We start from the raw sequence: 20,912 nt of genomic DNA on the forward strand, positions 1-20,912 counted from the left end.
GCCAAAGGGTGTAACTTTGCCTAATAGTGTGCATAAAAGCGTGGTCTTTGAAATTATATGCAGTTACCGGAAGGAAGTCGGCGATAAGGGTGCGTTTTTGCCCCACAGCAACCACAGCATCAGATTGAATCTGTTGTGGTACACACAAATGTACTCCTCTAACATCTAAAATAATGTGGTGAACATAAAGGTCAATATCATTACAAATAATTTTTACTTGTATGCTTTAGTCATCATGACTTGGAAACACAACGGTTTCTACTGTTTCGCAAACGTGGTTCGAAACAAAAACTAAAACTGACGCACAAATTTTATGCGATCAGTCCAATCCAAAGCAATCCAGCTTGCGGAGGGATACGAAACGTACGTCACAAAGTGCATTGTTTACGGGCGTGCGGTGATGTAAGGCCATTGCTTGAGCATTTTAAACTACATATCGTGCTGTGCGTAGTGTTATTTGCGTCACTAGAAGTGAGCTGTGAGTCGAGGCTGTACTTTGGTGGCGTTTTCCTACGGAACTATTTCGTTAGCGGTGGTCACTGAGAAAGTTGCGGACGGACCGCAGGACGCCGTCGGTTGAGCAGCCCTCGCTGGTGTCTCCGAACGTTTGTGTGGTGCCTGTCAGCTTCAATAGTGCCCGAGAAAGCTGTGCCAAATGCTTGATGCCGTCGTATGTGTCTCCTGAAGCCTGGTTCTGGGCGTTATCGGATACCTAATCGTAGGACAGGTGAGTCTGACGGGTTCCTGCCCCCAGAACGGGGCACTCTATCATACGGATTGGGGGAACAGGTGATGGGTCGTCGATGGTTGCGTGCGCGCGTGCAAGTTCTTTTTTATTTTTCTATTTCTTCCACGTTTTTCTTTACTCGTCCGCTGTTACCACCCGTTCAATGAGCGGGGAACTCCGCATCGAAGAGAGCTTGCGAAGAGCACCGAAACAGCCTCGTTTTCGACCGTGCTTGGGTCGTGGCGTTAACCGGTTTGTGTTTGACCATCGCGCACCGCTTGTCCGTTTGACGTCCGCTGCCCGTGGGTTCGGCAGGGATCGCGAAGAATACGGCTCGTAAACCAGTCCAGCGAGCGCTGGAAACCAGAGGCCGTGGTCTATGGGCTTTCGGACGTGCAGCGAAAGTGGCAGCGGACCATCTGCGGAGCAGCATTTCCTCTTCGATCCTTCGTGTCCGAAGACTGCCAGGAAAAAGTTCTTTTTCGCTTGGGCATGCAGTGGCGCGCTTTGAAGTGAACGAGCGAGACAGAAAACGCGCCGCTGCATTCAGTCTTGGCAATTCATTCTGGAAATCTTGATCGAAAGAAACGTTCGCGCGCTGCAGAAGCTTTGATTAATGCACGGACGCACCCACAACGCGGCTAGGCAAAATGGAACGATAACCCTGAGTAGTGGCTATCGTCGACGTCTTGTCATCGCGGTTCGTGGCGGAGCTGGGCCGCTGTGCTTTGTCTGGGAAAAATATGTGGAACGCACGAGGTGACAGTCGACGCTGCGCTCATATTGGGACGGCTTGATCTCGCGGGACAATGAGGCGTTCTGCTGTATACGAACTCGATGCCGGCGATCGCGGGAGCGGTGGACGGGCTGTGTCTGTTTTGCATCAAAAGAAAATCAGTGCGTCGTTGCGATGCTGCCTGGCGGCCACTGCAGTTGCCTCTAGTGTCCCAAGTGATTGCGCACTCATTTGCGAAAGCTCACTTTTCGTTGTTCACTCGACCCGCGGACTGCATTTCGTGCTGCTCCTTTCTTGTGAATTTCTGCGACGATGGCTAACTTAATTTTTCGGCGGTGTGTGGATTTTCTGGGGACCTCTTTGCGTGTACAGCTGCGTAGTTCAGTCGGGGAGGGCATTAAGTACGAGTGTACAAATTGGAAGTACAACTGTCTCGTAAATGTAAAGGGCGAACGAGTGGCTCCCACGAGCGCTCCATATCTCGTTGGTAGGTACGTACTACATACAACAACCACCGCTCAAGACGGCCTCGGCAGTCGCTGGACTCCTCTGCTGCCCGTGTGATGACTGCCGCCACAAGCAAAAATGCACATGAATGTTGACCATATGAGCGTACGTAAGCTCCACATTGCGTTGGCACACAATAACGGTGTTGCAGCTGTTGAGGTTCCCTAGTAAGCCAGGCGCATCGCATCGCTGGAACGCGTGCACAAACGAAAGCGGAATGCACCTCGCTGATGATCTCTCAATTTGTGGACCCCGCCATGTTATTCGACGTAACATGCGATTTTCTAGGCTGCGCAAGTATGTGCAGTTCAGCAAAAAGCGCCGCTTATTGGTCTTTGCGTCGAGCAGGCGCAGACTCTCACGCACCTTTTGCCGCAACTCGAATACGACAACTTAAGTGTTAGCAAGAGGCGCAGACTTTGAAGACGACCGCAGACGAGACGGAGGACAGACGTAAACTCGCCACGAAGTTTTACATTGAAGGGACACGCACGAGAAGGTGCGCGCAATCGGGTTATGGGACACAGCTCATCAGGTAGTCACGAGAAAGCGACCATGTTGTATCAGCTGTGGGCCTGTCATTTTGAGCCTGTTGGATAAAGGCTTAAAATTCTGCGATTATGGCTGTGGCGCCTGAAATGGCGAGACTCTTCTGTCACTTGCATTCATCGTGCCCGAGGCTTTAGCGTGTCTGTGCTGGAAATGAAATATTATGATATTTAGGGCCTGCCTTGGTTGAAGCCTGCACTTCTTCAAGTGAGCAAGTACTTCTGCAAAACGCATTTCTGTCACCTTTTAGACTGCGTATATTCATGTGTCCTTGAGGTCGGCCTTGCAGTCCACACAGGTGGCACTGCTGTAGTAATCTCGCTCTAGACTGACCCTTGGCACCAGAGTGCGCAGCAGTGGGCTAGACTGTCACTTTCTTAACATTGGTAGGACCATAGAGTTTCTCGCTAAATCACCTAGAGGGTAATAGTTCTAGAGCCAGGACACCTTGAAGACGCTCCTGGCAAGCACCATTCCGTCTGTCACAACGATTCATTTTCTACTAAAACAGCACATAAAAAGCTGTTTTAGCTTTATTATTACACAAAAAACATGTTTTGTTTAACTATCGGAACTTGTTATTGCATGTACAATTATATGCAACATGAAAAGTATCAGCGGGTCGCTGAAGTTTGAGGACAGACGACGAGATTCGCGCTTGCTTTGGAACAGTTGGTCGTCTGTTCTTGCTTTCCTTTGGTTGGTTATGCATTGTAGGTGAGTAAACTTCATTATAAGATGTAATATGCGTGAACGAAAACCATTTATGAAGGTTTTACTTTAAGAATGCGTTATTTGTGTAGCCATATACACGTATAGACGAAGCATTTTACAACACTAGCCATACAGTTTCTCACCATATTACCTAGAGGGAAGTCTGGCGCTGCTGCGTTGTGGTATGCATGGGAATGCCGGTATATTGCGACTTCGGATTGGCATGTTCTCGGTGAGCCAGGCAAGTACCGTTCCGTCTGTCACAATGATTAATTTTCTACTGAAACATCACGTAAAAAGCTGTTTTAGCTTTATTATTACACAAAAACATGTTTTGTTTAACTATGAGAACTTGTTATTGCATGTACAATTATATGGAACGGAAAAAGTATCAGCGGGCCGCGAAAGTTGGAGGACAGACAAGGTTAGCGCTCACTTTGAAACAGTTTGTCGTTTGTTCTTGCCTTTCTTCACTTGGTCATGCATTGTAGGTGAGTAAAGATGTAATGTGTGTGAATGGAAACATTTTATGAAGATGTTACTTTACGAACGCATTATTTGCGTAGCCATATCCACGTTTTAGACTAAGCCTCTTACACCAGCCAACACAAGCCTCTCAGACACATATACCGTCGTTCCGATGGCGGCACAGCGCCCCTTAGGAAACTCCCATAGGCGGTGGCGCCAGATTTCCCTCTAGGCGTTATAGTGAGAAACTCTATCATCATCATCATCATCATCATCATCATCAGCCTGGTTAGGCCCACTGCAGGGCAAAGGCCTCTCCCATACTTCAACAACCCCGGTCATGTACTAATTGTGGCCATGTCGTCCCTGCAAACTTCTTAATCTCATCCGCCCACCTAACTTTCTGCCGCCCCCGCTACGCTTCCCTTTCCTTGGAATCCAGTCCGTAACCCTTAATAACCATCGGTTATCTTCCCTCATTACATGTCCTGCCCATGCGCCATTTTTTTCTTAATTTCAACTAAGATGTCATTAACTCGCGTTTGTTCCCTCGCCCAATCTGCTCTTTTCTTATCCCTTAAGGTTACACCCATCATTCTTCCTTCCATAGCTCGTTGCGTCGTCCTCAATTTAAGTAGAACCCTTTTCGTAAGCCTCCAGGTTTCTACCCCGTAGGTGAGTACTGGTAAGACACAGCTATTATACACTTCTCTCTTGAGGGATAATGGCAACCTGCTGTTCATGATCTGAGAATGCCTGCCAAACGCACTCCAGCCCATTCTTATTCTTCTGATTATTTCCGTCTCATGTTCCGGATCCGCCGTCACTACCTGCCCTAAGTAGATGTATTCCCTTACCACTTCCAGTGCCTCGCTACCTATTGTAAATTGCTGTTCTCTTCCGAGACTGTTAAACATTACTTTAGTTTTCTGCAGATTAATTTTTAGACCCACGAGAAACTCTGACACCAGCCAACACAAGCCTCGCAGACACATATACCGTCATTCCCATGACGGCACAGCGCCCCTTAGGAAACTTCCATAGACGGTGGTGCCAGAGTTCCCTCAAGGTGTTGTAGTGAGAAATTCTATGCGTAGGACATTAGGCAATAAAATAACAATAGCTTGGTGATGCAACCCACCGCCCCGTTCCAGAAGGGACGCTCATAACGTCCATGTTGTCCTTGGGGTAGGTGTTTGTTGGCTTCTTTGATATGACTTATAAAAAACGAGCCCCTCGGTTAACCCCCTTTCTTCTCGTTTATCCATCCGTGTTGCCACTTTACGGGTAGGGGTACCGACAGAAATTTTGTACGGGTGCATACTTGCTCGTCAGAGTTGCTTTCATCCAATTGCTGAGCCTTCGTTACCCCAAACAGATTGTTTAATGCTTCTGAGCTTAAGCGATGTAGTTTTGTAGTGATTAAGAATAAGGAGATGGAGAGAAAAGCTCTTTATTAGAATGCAAAGATGGTCGCAGCCTTCTGATAGCTAAGTTTTTTACCAGCGAATGTATCGGGTAAAAGAGATCTTGAGCACGCATTTCATCCATTTCGTTTGCAGATATTGACGGACGACCTGTGTCCGCACGTTTTAGCAGTTATTGTTCATTTTGTGCATTATTTTTGCTTACCGCCATAGGCTCGCATGAACCACGCATCCTGTTGTTTCCGAGATCGGCCACTCGCTATAGTGGATGATGGGAAATGAATGGGAAGTAAACAGTCCGCATACAGAATAGAGCGTAATTAGTCCACAAGAATTGTCCCAACATTTATATGCGCTCGGCTCGTGGTCTCGGCCCGTGTGAGTAGCTTGGCAAGATGGCGGGGTCCACTGGTGGCAGCTGTTGCGGCTTGCCGTCTTCTTGGCTTTTCCTTGTCGCCACGGCATTGTGTGTGTGTGTGTGCAGTTTCGTGGCGAAAAATTGCATTAGGAATACGACGATTCGGTCCTTGCACGCGAAAAGCCGTCGGAGTTGTGCGCACGAGCGCGTCACGCTGGTTCTAGTTGCCACCGCATGCGACGATGTAAGGTGCGCAAAGTGAAAAGAAAGAAAAAAAATTAGAATATATGTGTTTACCGCCGTGGCTCATTTTGGTTAGTATCGGTTCCGGGCGGCCTAGAATAGGAACATATGCTCACCAGTCGTCGGGAACGCGAAAGGACTTCCCGAAAGTGTACCAGTGATTTTCTTGGCACAAAGTGATGTGACATTGAATGGTGGCTACCACTGCCCGATCAGTTTCGGCCACTGAACAGCCGTCGTTCGCTGTATCTGAGGCACGAACGTGGTCGGAGTTTCGCCCGAAGTCATGGCGCGCAGGCTGTTGCGAGCAGCTCGCTGTTTGTGCCGCCTTCTGCGGTAACGCACACCGGTGGCCGACGCGGCCCTTGTGCGGCGAAGCGGAAGTCCAGCCGGTCAGCAGCCGCGTGACGCTCTCCTCCGCGCTGGCCGCTGCTGGTCAAGCGTCGACGAGGAAGTACTTCGCGCCAGCAAGGGGGGGAGCGAGACGCGGTCAGTTCGTCGACTTCTAGCGCTGGGGCGTTGCACGCGGCAGGAATGTCGGCCCGGGAAACAGTGGGCACGGGTTCGAACCCATCTGCGCGTGCGTTACGTTCAAAAGCGATGTCGCCGAGATAACGTACAATATGAAGAGCCACCGAAGTGTCAGCGCCAAATGGCTTTTACGGCAACTTGATTGGCTCGCTGTTGTGACCTTTGCTGTGGCTAGGATTACTTCGCTGCGGTACACTGCGCGTACACCGCGAAGTCGGCCGGAGGTAACGGGCACGCGAGTGCATCTTTGTTTGGTGTTGCTTCTTCAAACTTGCCGTCCGCGCTCTTAGAGTCATCCGTTGACGCCCCTTAGGGGCTTATTCATTTGTTATTATTATTTTTTACGGTGATGCTGATTACGATTAGAGACGCGGCCGACCCAGCCTTACGGCAACGGCCATATTATACTACCCTTCAACACCAGTAACCGCATTCTCCGTGTTTCCGTGAGGTTACACTCTTCAGGGCAGACAACTTTCGTACTTCTTTTTTTTTTAGACCCGCCGTAGTTGCTCAGTGGCTATGGTGTTAGGCTGCTGAGCACGAGGTCGCGGGATTGAATCCCGGCCACGGCGGCCGCATTTCGATGGGGGCGAAATGCGAAAACACCCGTGTACTTAGATTTAGGTGCACATTAAAGAACCGCAGGTGGTCAAAATTGCCGAAGTCCTCCACTATGGCGTGCCTCATAATCAGAAAGTGGTTTTGGCACGTAAAGCCCCATAATTTTTAAAACTTTTTTTTTAGTCAGTGGACTTACTTCCGCAAGGCATGTGCACAAAACGACAACCAAAGGCGTCACATAAATGCACGCAACTCTGTTTGATGTGTGCGCACTGCGGCATTGGATTCGCGCACCCTCGTCGCCGTCTCGTTGGTGCCGCGCGTCTCCCGAGAGAGCCTCGCAATGCGATCCAATGGCTACATATAATTTGTAATGCCGACGATAATTATTTATTTGACGACAGTCGTGGTACGCTGCCGTAATACACCATGCTAAAGGATAATCATTTGACGTCGCGCTTTTGTTGCAACATTCGCGGTGCGATCTATCTTGTTCACGTTAGCGACAGGACTTGAGAAAGACGGACGAATTCCAAGACTTCAGATACTGGACGGCTATGGTGCGTGGTGTCGTCATCACCACCAGCCTATATTTATGTCCACTGGCAGGACGAAGGCATCTCCCAGCGACCTTCAATTACCCCCGTCTTGCGCTAGCTGATTCCAACTTGCGCCTGCAAATTTCGAGATTTCATCACCCCACCTCATTTTCTGCCGCCCTTGATTGCGCTTCCCTTCCCCACTTATTGGCATCCATTACACAGGGCGTTTCACGCAACTTCAACCAAGGCTTAAAAAAAAAAAAAGAACTGGTTAACCGCAGCTGAATGAAACCACGACATATTGTTCGCCGTCATGTGATGCTCTGTAGAATATTTTTGATATTCCACTTAATTAGTTAAGTAAGATGAATTATGCAAAATTTTTACTATTCATTTTAGGGCCAAGTGCGTTTCGTTGCGTTGTAGATGGGATTCAGAAACGGCCGATCCCATTTTTCGTGGCAGTGTACATGCTGCGTGGTGATTTCTTTTGGTGTTTAATGAAAGCCCGCGAAATATGAAACGAAGATGGAGGACGGTTAAGCTTCGCCTTTAAGAGTGGAACACGATAGCATTCGAAGATCCCTGACTGCTCCTCATGCTTCCCGGCAACTGCAGCGTATGTAGCCGTAATGTTCAGCGGGAAACGCTGGCCGCGAACTTTATGCACGAAGGCGGGCTTTCTGGTAGAAACACGGCCTCATGCGTGGGCCACGATGTGGCGGAGGCGAGCTCCATCTGGAGGTATATTGCAAGGAATCGGTCGCGCCGCTTTGTGGCCCTCGAGATACTCACGCGCCAGCGCGCACAAATGGGGGACACCGTGGCCGCTCTGTGAATGGTAGAAACGCTGGAAAATGGGTTTCTTTGAGTTTTCACGTAACAGGATTATCTTTTCTCGTGTAGTCAAATTACAATCCGATGCTATCATGCCCCTAGGTTGTATGTAAGTCGTACCTTGTGATTTTTCTACGTATAGCTTGAGATATAGCTTCCTTGAGCCAGATGGAGGGCCTGGGGATGAGTGGTTAGAAAATGTTTTTGCCGAAACGACGTCCGACGCTGAGCGCCGATACACGATTTTCTGCGACACGCAACCCTTAACGCTGTCGCGTTAAAGAAACCACGTGACGGCGCTGTTGCGCTATCGTATTGCAGCGCTCTCAACCATGCTTGGTGCGAAAGAACCGTGCGTGCGGACCGTGGCGAAGTGTGGGGCCGCGGCTCTAGGCATCGGGTTCACAGTGCGTCAGCATCTTTGGCGGTGCCACACGGAAAGGAAACGCCGTCATCCCTGATGAGCGATAGGCTCGACGCATGGTTGAGAGCGCTGCAATACAATAGCGCACGAGCGCAATCACGTGGTTTCTCTTTTCATATTTCGCTGGCTGTCATTAAACGCCAAAAAAGAACGCCACACAGCATGTACGTTGCCACACAAAATTGGATCATTTGTTTCTGAACCCCCTCTGCAATGTAATTAAATGCACTTGGCTTTAAAGTGAGTACTAAATATTTTGCATAATTCATCTTCGTTAGTTAACTAATAAGCGGAATATAAAAAGTACTTTAAGAAGTGCCACATGACGGCAAGCCACATGCCATTGGTTGCATTCAGCTGTGGTTAACCACTTCCTTAAAGTCCTATGTTCAAGTTACATGAAACACCCTGTATAATCCTAATGATCCACCAGTTATCTGCCCTACACATTATGTGGCCTGCCCAGCTGCATTTTCTTTCTCTTAATGTCAACTAGAATATTGGCTATCCCCATATGCTGTCTGATCCACACTGCTCTCTTCCTATCTGTTAATGTTATGCCTAGCATTTTTCGTTCCATTGCTCTTTGCACAGTTCTGAAATTGTTCTCGAGCTTCCTTGTCAACATCCAAGTTCCTGCCCCATATGTTAGCACCCTAGAAGGCAATGATTGTACACCTTTCCTTTCAATGACAGTGATAAGCTCCCAGTCAGGATTTGGAAATGCCTGCCATATGCACTTCAACCCATTTTTATTCTGTAAATGTCCTTCTCATGGTCAGGGTCCCCTGTCAGTAATTGACCTAGGTAAACGGAATCCTGTACAGACTGTAGTGGCTGACTGGCAATCCTGAATTCTTGTTCCCTTGCAAGACTATTGAACATTGTCTTTAGCATATTAATCTTCAATGCCACTCTTACGCTTTCTTGGTTAAGGTCCTCAATCGTCTGTTGCAATTCTTCGCGCTTCAAGGGTCCCAGAGAACGGGAAGAATGCCAACATTATGCTAAACCACATGAAGGGACATGTTAAAGAATTGAAAAATTTTAGGTCCATTAGTTTGCTTTTCATATTGTATAAAATATTTGCCAAGATAATTTCCAATAGAACAAGGGTAATAGTGGACTTCAGTGAACCAAGAGATCAGGCTGGCTTTAGGAAGGGATACTCTACAGTGGATCGCGCCCATGTCATTAATAGGTGATAGAGAAATTCACAGAGTATAATCAGCCTCTCTATATGGCTTTCATAGATTACCAAAAGGCATTTGATTCAGTAGAGATACCAGCAAACATAGAGGCATTACGTAATCAAGGAGTACAGGAGCTTACGTAAATATCTTGGAAAATATCTACAGAGGCTCCGCAGCTACCTTAATTCTCCACAAGAAAAGTAGAAAGATGCCTATAAAGGGGCCAGACAAGAACACACAATCTCTCCAATGCTATTCATTGCGTGCTTGGAAGAAATATTCAAGCTGTTAAATTGGGAACGCGTAGGAGGGACAATCAGTAGTGAATATCCCAACAACCTTTGGTTTGCAGATGACACTGTCCTGTTCAGCAACACTCGGGATGAGTTGCAATAAATTATTGAGGTCCTTAACAGAGAAAGTGTGAGAGTGGGGTCTAAGTTCAATATGCAGATGGCAAAGGTAATGCTCAATAACCTGGCAAGGGAACAAGAGTTCAGGATCACCAGTCAGCCTCTAGAGTCTGTGAAGAAGTATGTTTACCTAGGTCAATTACTCACAGGGGACCCTGATCATGAGAAGGAAATTTACAGAAGAATAAAAATGAGTTGGAGCACATACGACAGACATTGTCAGATCTTGACCGTAAACTTACCATTATCTGTAAAAAGAAAGGTGTACAATCAATGCACTCTACAGGTGCTGAAATAAGGGGCAGAAGCTTGGAAATTAACAAAGAAGCTCGAAAACAAGTTCAAGACTGCGCAAAGAGCAATCGAACGAAGAATGCTAGGTGCAACGTTAAGAGACAGGAAGAGAGCGGGGTGGATCAATGAGCAAATGGGGATAGCCGACGTTCTAATTGACATGAAGAGAAAGAAATGGAGCTGGGCAGGCCATGTAGTGCCTAGGTTAGATCACTGGTGGACCATTAGGGTTACAGAATAGGTGCCAGCAGAAGGGGAGCGCACTCGAGGATGGCAGAAGACTACGTGGGGCGTTGAAATTGGGAAATTCGCTAGTTGGAATCGGTTGGTGTAGGACAGGGGTATTTGGAGATCACAGGGACAGGCCTTCATCATGCAGTAGACATAACATAGGCTGATGGTGATGCCAACTAGTCCAAACTGCCACGCTTGTAACTTAATTTGTCTGTTGTTTTACACACTAAAACGGTGATATGATTTTGAGGCATGCTGTATTGGGGCACTGCAGCGTGGATGTACTGAGTACATGCAAAATGAAATGTGTAGTATGAAATATGGTGTGCATGTTTTTTTTTCTTTTTTATTACTGTTGTTTCTTTCTTCTTTCTTCACTGGTCACAAATATTCAAAATTTCTAAAATTATTCGAGTAGTCTATGGTCTTATATCTGTACTCAATTCGATAATTCACTGTTCAAAGTTCTCTAATGTATGTTTCTTTTCTAATGCAAGAGATAATTATACTTATGGAATTTTACTCGGAAAAAGACTGAAATGGTGCCTGCTGCAGATGATTCTTTTGCAGGTGAGCCATGTTTGCTGCACAGGTGCACCAGTTTCTGATAAAGTGCCTGAAGTTGCTAAACTATTTCTAGTTACCTAATGATTATGCCTCGACTTTAAGCCGCTTACGAATTTACTGTCTTGGATTAGGTAAAACACTTTATTTGGAAACTCTCATTTAAAACTATGGGAAGTGCTGTGTTGTATTGCGCTTTGCTCCGTTTATGCACACAGCCCTGTGCATGCATGCGGCGACTTCCTGTACCTGCGTTTTATTACTGTCATTGTGGTGGTTCGCCAGTTACGATCATGTCAGTTGTTTCTCACAATTTCTTCAATTGACAGGACGCCCAGTTCTTAACGGCATTACATGCATCAAATGATGTATATAAGCTTTTTTTTGTTTACCAAATAGTATGCACACAAAGTTTGTATTTCACTTTGGTTAAAAATGGAGAGATATTCGACAATAGATTCAATATTTGAAGGTCGTTTTCTGTAATATTTGTATTCGATTTGGAAATTTTGCTATTCGACCGTGCCTGTTTTTAAAATAGCTGCGAGTGGAAATTTAAAACAGTGTATCCCCATTACTATGAGAACATCGCTAGCCAGTAATTTGTTAATTCGAGCAGAATGTAAATACAGGTTGTGTGACGCTAGAAAGGTCACCTATGTGCTGGACAGTGACACAGTGGCACTTGCATCCCTTGTGTCACTGCAAATGGTTTGACGGACATTCTAATGGTGGCTGGTAGTGAGGACAACATATAGCACGTACAAAAGAGCAGACTGGTGGGTTAGTTGATCCTGCATAACTTTGAGGTACAACGCAAACTGCATGTTCTCGTCCCCTCTGCTGCCCGGTGTGCCCTTTTGCCCCTGTACCCTGTACGTCACCTATAGAATGTTTGCCAACAATGAGTTGCCCACGACGACGACGGGCCTCTTTCGGCAGCCCGAGAGCCATAAGTCCGTTTGCGAGGAACTCTGGTGGGATAATATGGATAGCGCCGATGACATTAAAGTAAAGCTATAGGTGTGTATGTTGGTGTTTTGAAACAGCGAATAAATTGCTCTCAATAAGTGCAGGTAGGTAGCAGCACTCTTAGGTTTCGTATTATAGGAGAATTAGATTATCAGAGTATTCATGGGACATCACAGATTGTCACATCTATATACTGCCACAGGCCACAATTTATTGCTTAATGCTGAAATGTAGATGCTTGTTGGAACTGTACTATAAAAAAACCCAAAATGAAGGATCATGCAAACACACCACCTGCTTGTCTACGCTATATAAACTGCTAAATCTATGACGTCACATATCGACACTGCAAGAATGAACGCGAGCTAACACGTCGATATTCCTTTAGATGCACGGACGTCTCGTTCCACTGTAACGAACAAGGTGTTCGTATAGCAATACTGAAACTTGGGCGACGGTGTAGCACACCGGATGCAGGACAGACTAGTGACATAAGATGCCCACACACAGTGATGTACGTGGGCGCCCACTGTTAGATACGCTTTGGATGAGCTGTATATAGCTCAGCCCTTCAGTATCAAGGAGCCGAACGTACAACCTTACTCGTCCACTTTCGTTTGGTGGAAAGCGTTTGTTCGCACCTCCTAGCACACGGCGAGTTTGACTGGCGTACGCCGGTCCTTCTGGGTGCGACTGCGAGGCCGGAACAGTAGGGAGGCAGGTGACGCGACAAGCCTTCGCTCCAGTGTCGGGCGTGGCCGAGCTTACCTCGGGAAGTGGCGCGACCAGACTGACCGCGTTCGGGTTTGCGGGGCTTTTGCGCCAGCCGGCGACGTTTATTTCCGCGTGTCCGAGCGCTGCGAGATGTTCGGGCGTGCACTGGCGGCGCATTCGCCGTAGCTCCTCGGTAACGCTGCCCGTTCGTGTGCCTGTTCCTGGAAAAACGCGGCGATGCAGGCAGCGTCCTGTGTCTCTTTGTTTTTGCTCGTCTCTGCGCGGCTCGCCATTGTTGGCGGCGCACAATGGAGGCAGCAAATGAAGCGGCCCCCCGAGCGTACACTAGCCGCGCCGTAAGCGGAAAGATAAGGGCTGGTGCGCGTGGCGGCGGCGCAGCGCCCAGCGGCGAGGGCGTACGGGGGCGTCGGCCCTGCTCGTGACCGTGCGCGAGAGGTCAACGGGGCTATCTGGTCAGGTGCCCTCCGCCGCTGTTGTTGCGCTCGCTGTTCCCCCCAGCTAGTATACGACGTCCCGCTCGCCAGCCGCGCCGGACCCGATCGGAAGAGTGCCTGCTTCGTGCGCCCGCTCGCGCGTTTCTCCCCGGTCAGAAGCAGCGCGCTGCTCGCGTGTTGTCCCGTGCCTCGCGTGTGGGCGTGCCGAGCTCTGAGCGGCAGCTCTCCTTCGGGTTGGATCCACACCGTGGAAGTAAGGTCCGTGGAACTACTCGAAGACGGCGAAGAAGAAACCCGGAAGAAAGTGCCTCGGTTGTGTAAGCCCGAGATGGCTGCTTGATGACGAGAACGTACAGCGCCAGATATTTGCTACATGATGAGGCATATCTCTGCCGAAGAAAAAAAAAATTGTGCAGCAACCATTGACGATGACTGCCAACGCAAGCGAATAGCCAGACGCTTCTAGAAAGCGATTATTGAAGAAATGATGAGCTTGCGAGCGCACATTTCTGGCAGTGGGGAATTTGGGTAGCGTTTGTGGTTTTGTTTCGTGATTTCGCAGAGAGCAGAGCCTTTGACCAGCCCAATTGTAGCGCTAGTGTAGGTGGCGTATGAGCCGACGACTGAGCCCGTTGCAATGGGACGCGAACATATGCATCCAACCTCGAACCGTGTACAGGGCACGTCCACCTTTCTAGAAGCGTCGTGGTTCGGCGCTGACGGGCGCATTAACTGGTCAGCAAGCGCCGACCAGAGTCTTGGTGGGAAAGAAAAAAATATCACCCATGATTACGATACTCATTCGCGATATATTGTGGCAAGGAATTTGATTCTGAACTACAGAGTCCCCTCGGCGGCGGCGCTGAACCTCTTTGCTGGTGCAGCTATAGTTTAGCAGCTGCGGCAGGCGAAGCACTTCCACCGGTTAGGTCGCTCATTGTCCAGAAAAGAACTTGCTGACACTATTTTGTATTATGATTATATTGCCACGTGGTAGCGATACCGAATAACGATACAGTGTCGAATCTGTGAGTCACAAATTTAACTCTTTATTCGGCGAACTTGTGCCCAGCAAAACAAGTAACGCTCAAACACAACGATAGCAGTGAGCATAGTCGGCGATCGTCGGAAATCTGATGTGCGGGTCAAGCGCGTCGGCTTTTATACGTGACTCGTCGAAGGTTCCAGTGTAATTGCTGGTTCCCAGGGGCGCAGCCCGGGGGGGGGGGGTGCTTATGGGGCTTCAGCCCACCCCCTTGAAATTCGTGCTATCATGCACCGCCGACCAAAACAGCCCCCAGCGCCGGAAATCATTCCGGATTTTGTCTAGAGGGGGGGTCTCTTTCACGCTCGAAAAGACATTTCAGCGCTAACATTGCAAACTCGGGCTGGATTTCGCGACAGCGCCCATGCACCAGGGGTCACATAACGCAAAGAGCCCCATCCGAGCAGAAAGTTTCAAAGGCGTTTTGATGACAAGCGGGCTCGTCGCGGCATCTCGCGGAGCCCGCGTATACGGAGCGCATGGATTTCAATTTCGAAAATTTATTTTTGTAAAGTTCTAATGAACTTTTGATGTGACAGGTGCCTTGATATTTCTAAAGTCGTGCTTTAGATTTTCAATTCCGGAACTTTATGGTTTTAATGTTGTTATCAACACTTGACGCCAAAGGTGCATTAACTTTTCTAGAATCGTACATAGGATCATACAAAGAGGCAAGCCAAATAAACACACTATCGGGCAAGTTGACAAAGCACGCAGCGAGGTATGATGAGACGAAGGGTTGTGGCGGTTCATTTGTGCCGTCCTGTCACAGAAAAGAATATCAACATTTTTTTTCACCTGCGCCAATGCATCCATGTCAAGACACTAAAGCCAGCAAAGGTAACTACGTTGTTATTTAGTTTTCTGCTTTGACATTTATTCGCGAGGGCACATTGAGCTTCAATTTTCTTGTGCTCGCTACCTGCGGGCTGCCGGAGCCAACCAGAGCGCATACGTCTTTCTCATGTTGCCCCGACCACCGCGCGGCGCACATCGGTCCGCGTTCGTTTTTGGGTGAGCCGACGATGGTGGCTCAGATTTCTGTGCGCAAGGGAGGAATGCGGGGAGGAAGCGCGCCGCCTTCCGCCGCGCGCGATACATCGGAAGGAGTGGAGGGAAGGGGGGGGTGATCTCTGATTGCCCAACATATTTGTTTGCCTTGTTCGATGCATTATATATACAGTGACTTTTTCTTAGATATGTAGATTTATTGGAGACGTTATACGTATATTTGAATGTCTTGTTGCGAGGTTTTGTGTATACGTGCAGTGAACTTTCTTTCCAGTGACATTTTTTTTGCCCTTTATCAAGCTGTATCTTCGCATTTCTAATGTACGAGGGCGAGTCAAATGAAAGTGAAACAACCCACCCGCGCAATAATGGTTCTGTTCATTATCTGCGAGACATGCGCGTAGCACATAGGCATCTCTCATTTACAAAAGTGACACGTAGGTGTGAGGATCAAGGTTCTTTAATGCTCTCATACACTGGGGTGGACATGGTTGGGGGACATAATGGACACTCCAAACGTTGAACAGCGTGGTGGCCAAGTTTTTTGCAGCTGGAGGTGTTTCCCAAGAAGAAATTAGTCACCTTATGGCTGCCATGTAGGTTGAACATTGCATTTCGTTGGCGACTGTGAAGTGTTGGAGCAAACGGTTCAAAGGGCGTGAAAGTTGCAAAAACGATCGCAAGACCGGGCCGAAGCCTCCGTGCAATCAGCCTCAACGCAATTGCAAAGGTTAATGAGCTGATTAGACAAGAACGGAGGATAAGCATCGATGATATGGCAGAGCGTGTGAACATCAGTCATGGTTCGGGTCACAGCATAATTCATGAACACCTCGGTTATCGGCTCTTGTGTGCGCAATGGTTGCCCAAGATTTTGAATCACCGCCAGAAGACGGAGAGGTTCGGCGCTGCTGCCTTGACTTGTCTGATCCGGTATCACAATGAGGGTGACGACTTCTTGTCTGCAATTGTCACCGGGACGAATCATGGTGCTACTATTACGAGCCTGAAACGCGACGGCAATGCTTACAGCATGAACATTAGAATTCACCGCCCCCCAAAAAAAGCAAAGGCCGTCAGTTCCGCCGGTAAGGTGTTGTTGACTTTTTGTTCCCGATCGTCAGGGACCATTAGTGATCGTATTTGCTAAACCCGGAGAAATTATCAATCGTTTCCGATATTGTGAAACGCCGGATCGGCTGCGTGTCGCACTCAAGAACAAACGACGTCGAAAAATGACGAATAGGGTCATCTGGCTCCACGACAAATCCCGTCCCCACGGCGTTGATGTGGTTAACACAAAACTGGCAAAGTTCAATTGGGAAACACTGCAACATCCGCCATACAGCCTAGACATGTCGCCTTGCGACTTCCACAATCTGGGGAAATTGAAAAAGACAGCTCAAGGGAACCTGATTCGTGTCGGACGATGACGTGAAGGAGTCGGTTACAGACTTCTTGAGGCAGCAACCTAAGGAGATTTATGAAACGGGAATCACGCGGCTCGTTATTCAGTGGGACAAATGTCTAAATGCTTATGGAGGCTACTTTTAAATAAAGCGGCCCGTTGGTCATATATTCGCATTGGCTGACTTTCATTTGACTCGCTCTCGTATATTTTGCAGAACTCCTGGTTCTTGTATGGGCTCTCTGTTGCGACTATAATTTCGGTGCAGTTACTACACACGACCGCTGACAGCTCCTTCTGCGCAATACATTGAAACGAAGGACAGCGTCATTGAGATTTTTCCTGGCCGTTGCATATGTACAAAAATGTAAACAAGGTTCTTGAATGACCAAGTTTCATTCAATTATTTGTCCTGAACTTCTTCATTTCACGGCCTTTACATTTTTCATATCAGCAGCATGCACTGCTTTGCTGGTTTCGAACTGATATAGTTCTAAAGTTCGTGTGATATTTTCTTTACTTATTAAATAGCAAAAAACAGGGAAGCACTGATATGAATTATTTCGGGCGCAATTTTTGGGACGTACGAGTATATTGTTTTATGAAAATATACTCATTTTACTTGCCTTGACAGTGCGTAGCGTTCGAAAATTCGCTGGTACCATCTTTGCCAATTGCAATGCAGTTATTGATGTAGTTGATCCCTAGACATATTCTGTAAGGAGGATGCCTAGCTGCAACGTGAGCCCCCCCCCCCCCCCCCCCCTCCAAGGAAATTTCTGGCTGCGCCACTGCTCGTGCCGGGTGGCTTCCATAAAGTACTAAACAATTTGCGTTGCACAAACAATCAGATTGCAAAAATCGCAAATCATGACAATTGAAACAAGCGCGAATGATAGCAAGCCAAGAACCACCAAACAAGCGAGAGCTGACGCGAGCACGAGACGAGCGGCAGGGCGCGTCCGCGTGACACGTCTCCCGCGCGCACGTCATCGAAGGGTCGCACTCGGTCGAGGCTCGCGTCTTTCCACTCCCGCTCCGTGTTCGTTCTTCCCGGTTTCGCTCTGCTCGTACGCTCGGTTACGCCGCCGACACCGACGCTCGCCGCAGGAACGGGCGCCAGGGAAGAGATGGCGACGGGGTCGTCACAGGCATATAGGTAACGCTGCAAAATAAAGTAGACGCGGGCCGAGTGCTCGCTTGCAATAGGTTTAGTAAAACCTAAGTGGCTCACGCAGGGCAGTCGCTTCCCCGACGGGATGCCATTAACCATCCGCAGCTATAAACATTGGCGCCTCATCAACTGAACCCGGGAGGCATCGCCGCGCTATACGCGCTGGACGCGGAGGTTATACGCACCGCCATCCAGGAGGGGCAAGCAGCGCGTAGGCTCTTCCCACGCGGCCGCGCTACTCATTTCGCAGCGCCCGTTTGTGGGTCGTGCGATTGTGTCCGCGTCTGCCGGGCGGCCCCGCCTTTCGCTGACCGCTGCTGCTCGGTCGGCAGCGCGGGAACCGTCGTGGCCGCCGCCGCTCTGGTGCGCGTGCTTGCGTGTGCGAAGTTTTGAAGTCGCTCGCTGCGATGTCCGTTGCTGGGTTCTTTTAGCGCGCCCGGCGTTGCGTGGCAGAGGACGTGTGTGGAGGAGGAACACTTGTTTCCCTCAGCTGTCCATGACGAAGAGAGTCTTAAAGGCCGGCTTCAACGAAAATTTTGGACCGCGTAACATGCACGGCTTCAGATGCGGTAGATATGGAGCGCACCCTCCGTGCAAAATTGCACGTTTGAAATACGAGTGGATGCGTCAAGAACAGTTAGCAAAATTCACATCTTTAATACGAAAACTGAGAAAGAAAGAAAACTGAAAAAAAAAGTTACAGTGACTTTTCACTTCGTGAACGCGGGTGAGAGCGAGCGTATGGGTGATTAGCGCACACGATGCTATCGGCCCTCGGTGTACATAGATGCACTGTCCGCATGGCAGATCGTATTCAAGACAGTGCTCGCGAGGCCGCGCCATACGAAGAAGCCGCCGTAGTAGAGCGCCCTTTGTAAACATTCGCTTACTAACTAAATGAACTAGCATGGTGTCAGCGCACACTGGCAAACATGAACACATCACACTCCATGACCGCGGACGCTCGCTGTCAAAACGCTAGCGTGATGAATCGCGGCAGCAGCAGCGAGCGAAGTGACCTTCGTGTTGGCTACTCGGCCCACCTAGACTGTGCCGCCAAGGCAGATTCGCTTTCAAGACAAAGCCCGCGCGTCGCCGAAGTAAAACGCCACCCTCCCTCCCCCGGTGCCGTGCGCGCGACGGAAGACTACGCGCTTCCTCCACCTTTCCTCCCTTGCGCGCGCGAGATTGAGCCGCCATCGCCGGCTCACACTCGCAAACTTTCGCTCGCACACGGCATACGGCGTGCGAAGACGATGTTATCACGATACGAACGCGGTACATCTGCATGGCAAACAAAACCTGTAGCAACTGCCAGAGGTCAACCCTGCTGGCTTCCGCTTACCTTCCTCCTCTGCGACGCTTCCCTTTGTTTCTCCTTCCCCATTTCGCTCAACGTCACCTAGACTTTCCTCTAGGTGGCGATGCTTTGCCGCTTTTTTTGTCATAGGTAGGACATTAAGCAGTATAAAAATTGTGCGGATGCCACGCACTGTGAGAATCGACGTAAGCGAAGCGTTCTTTGCTGTTTGCGTTCATTGAAGATTATTAGCGGTGGTGTTGACAGGGAAGGTTTAATTTCTTAAACGTTTAGTCCAACACGCGAGTGGTGAGTTGATGTTGAACGTTACCTTACGTGCACCACTGCTGTTTGTCTGCGTAGTGCCGGGAACACACAGGGGAAGGTGTTTGCTTGAGGCATTGTTGTGCGCCATACTTCATAACCTCTGAGAGGGTTTACTATTGTCATTGCCTCAAATGGCACATCGCATCGTGGCATAAGTATTAAACTTTAATTGAATTATGGGGCTGTACGCGTGCCAAAACGACAATCGGATTATGAGGCACGCCGTAGTGACAGACATCAGATTCATTTTGACACCCTGGCGTTCTTTAACGTGTCCCTAAGTCTAAGTGCAGGAGCGTATTTTTTTTTCTTTTTTTTTTTCGCCCTCGTCGAAATGCAGCTGCTGCCGTTTGGATCAAACCTGCGACATCCATCCTCTGCGGGCTCCTTCGTACTTAGGGTGGAATGGAGGCGGATTTCTTTTTTTTCGATAATTTCTGATTCCGTGCTCGTCTGTTCCATTTCTTGCTTTGTGGCCGTCTTGTCGCGCAGTTTGCACCGTAGAAGTTTCTCCGGCCCGCGAGCAGCGTTCGACATCCAGCGACGGCGACTCCAGCATTTGGCACAGCAGCAGGGTCGCGGTGAATCCCGGCAGCTGAGCAGACGTGGGCCCGAAAGGAGCGGCGACGGGCGTGCGCGCGGCAGGAACAGAGGACAGTTTCGGGACCGGTGCCAAAGCGAGGGCGAGGAGTGCGCTCGGGCGTGCGACCCACCCCGCTGTCGTACCGCTACGTAAAACGGCGCTGGACGCGATCCAAGCCGCCGTAGCGGGGGCCACCGTTGGCGGAAGCGACCGATGCCCCCGTGCCGCCACCGTGACGCTTCCAGGCGACGACGTGGTCGGCCTCGATGCCTACGCCGAGTGGATGACGGGGGGAATGCCGGGGGCCAACGTTGCGCACACATACTTCGAGGATTGCAGCGGTGCAGCGTAGACTACTCGGGGCCCCTCAGGCTGGCGGACATAATTCGAAGAGAGCTGCATCTGTGCCTAACGGGGCTGCAACAGAGTGCGTGTGAATATAACGCTGTGTAGACGGAAGGATGTCCGCTAGCGTCAGCGTATGCGAAACAACTCGCGCGAACAGTCGTGGGGCGATGTCGAAGGAAAAAGCTGTGGCGCATTTCGGGATTCGAAGTACGCACTGGACGCAGTTATCGTGCACGCTTCGTGTTCCAGG

The 20,912-nt window shown here is 49.2% G+C and overlaps 1 protein-coding gene across 1 annotated transcript in view; it reads left to right on the top strand.

The window, feature by feature from the left end:
• Window positions 1-375: 375 nt before the first annotated feature.
• The window catches only part of trc (Serine/threonine-protein kinase tricornered), a 126,947-nt gene continuing 106,410 nt past the window's right edge, over window positions 376-20,912 (top strand). Inside the window, exon 1 of the mRNA XM_075690879.1 lies at window positions 376-727. The gene's annotated coding sequence lies outside the window, so the exon portion shown is untranslated. The remainder of the gene's footprint in view (window positions 728-20,912) is intronic.

This window comes from Dermacentor variabilis, chromosome 4, assembly GCF_050947875.1.
Source record: "Dermacentor variabilis isolate Ectoservices chromosome 4, ASM5094787v1, whole genome shotgun sequence".
In the NCBI taxonomy this organism is placed as follows: domain Eukaryota; kingdom Metazoa; phylum Arthropoda; class Arachnida; order Ixodida; family Ixodidae; genus Dermacentor; species Dermacentor variabilis.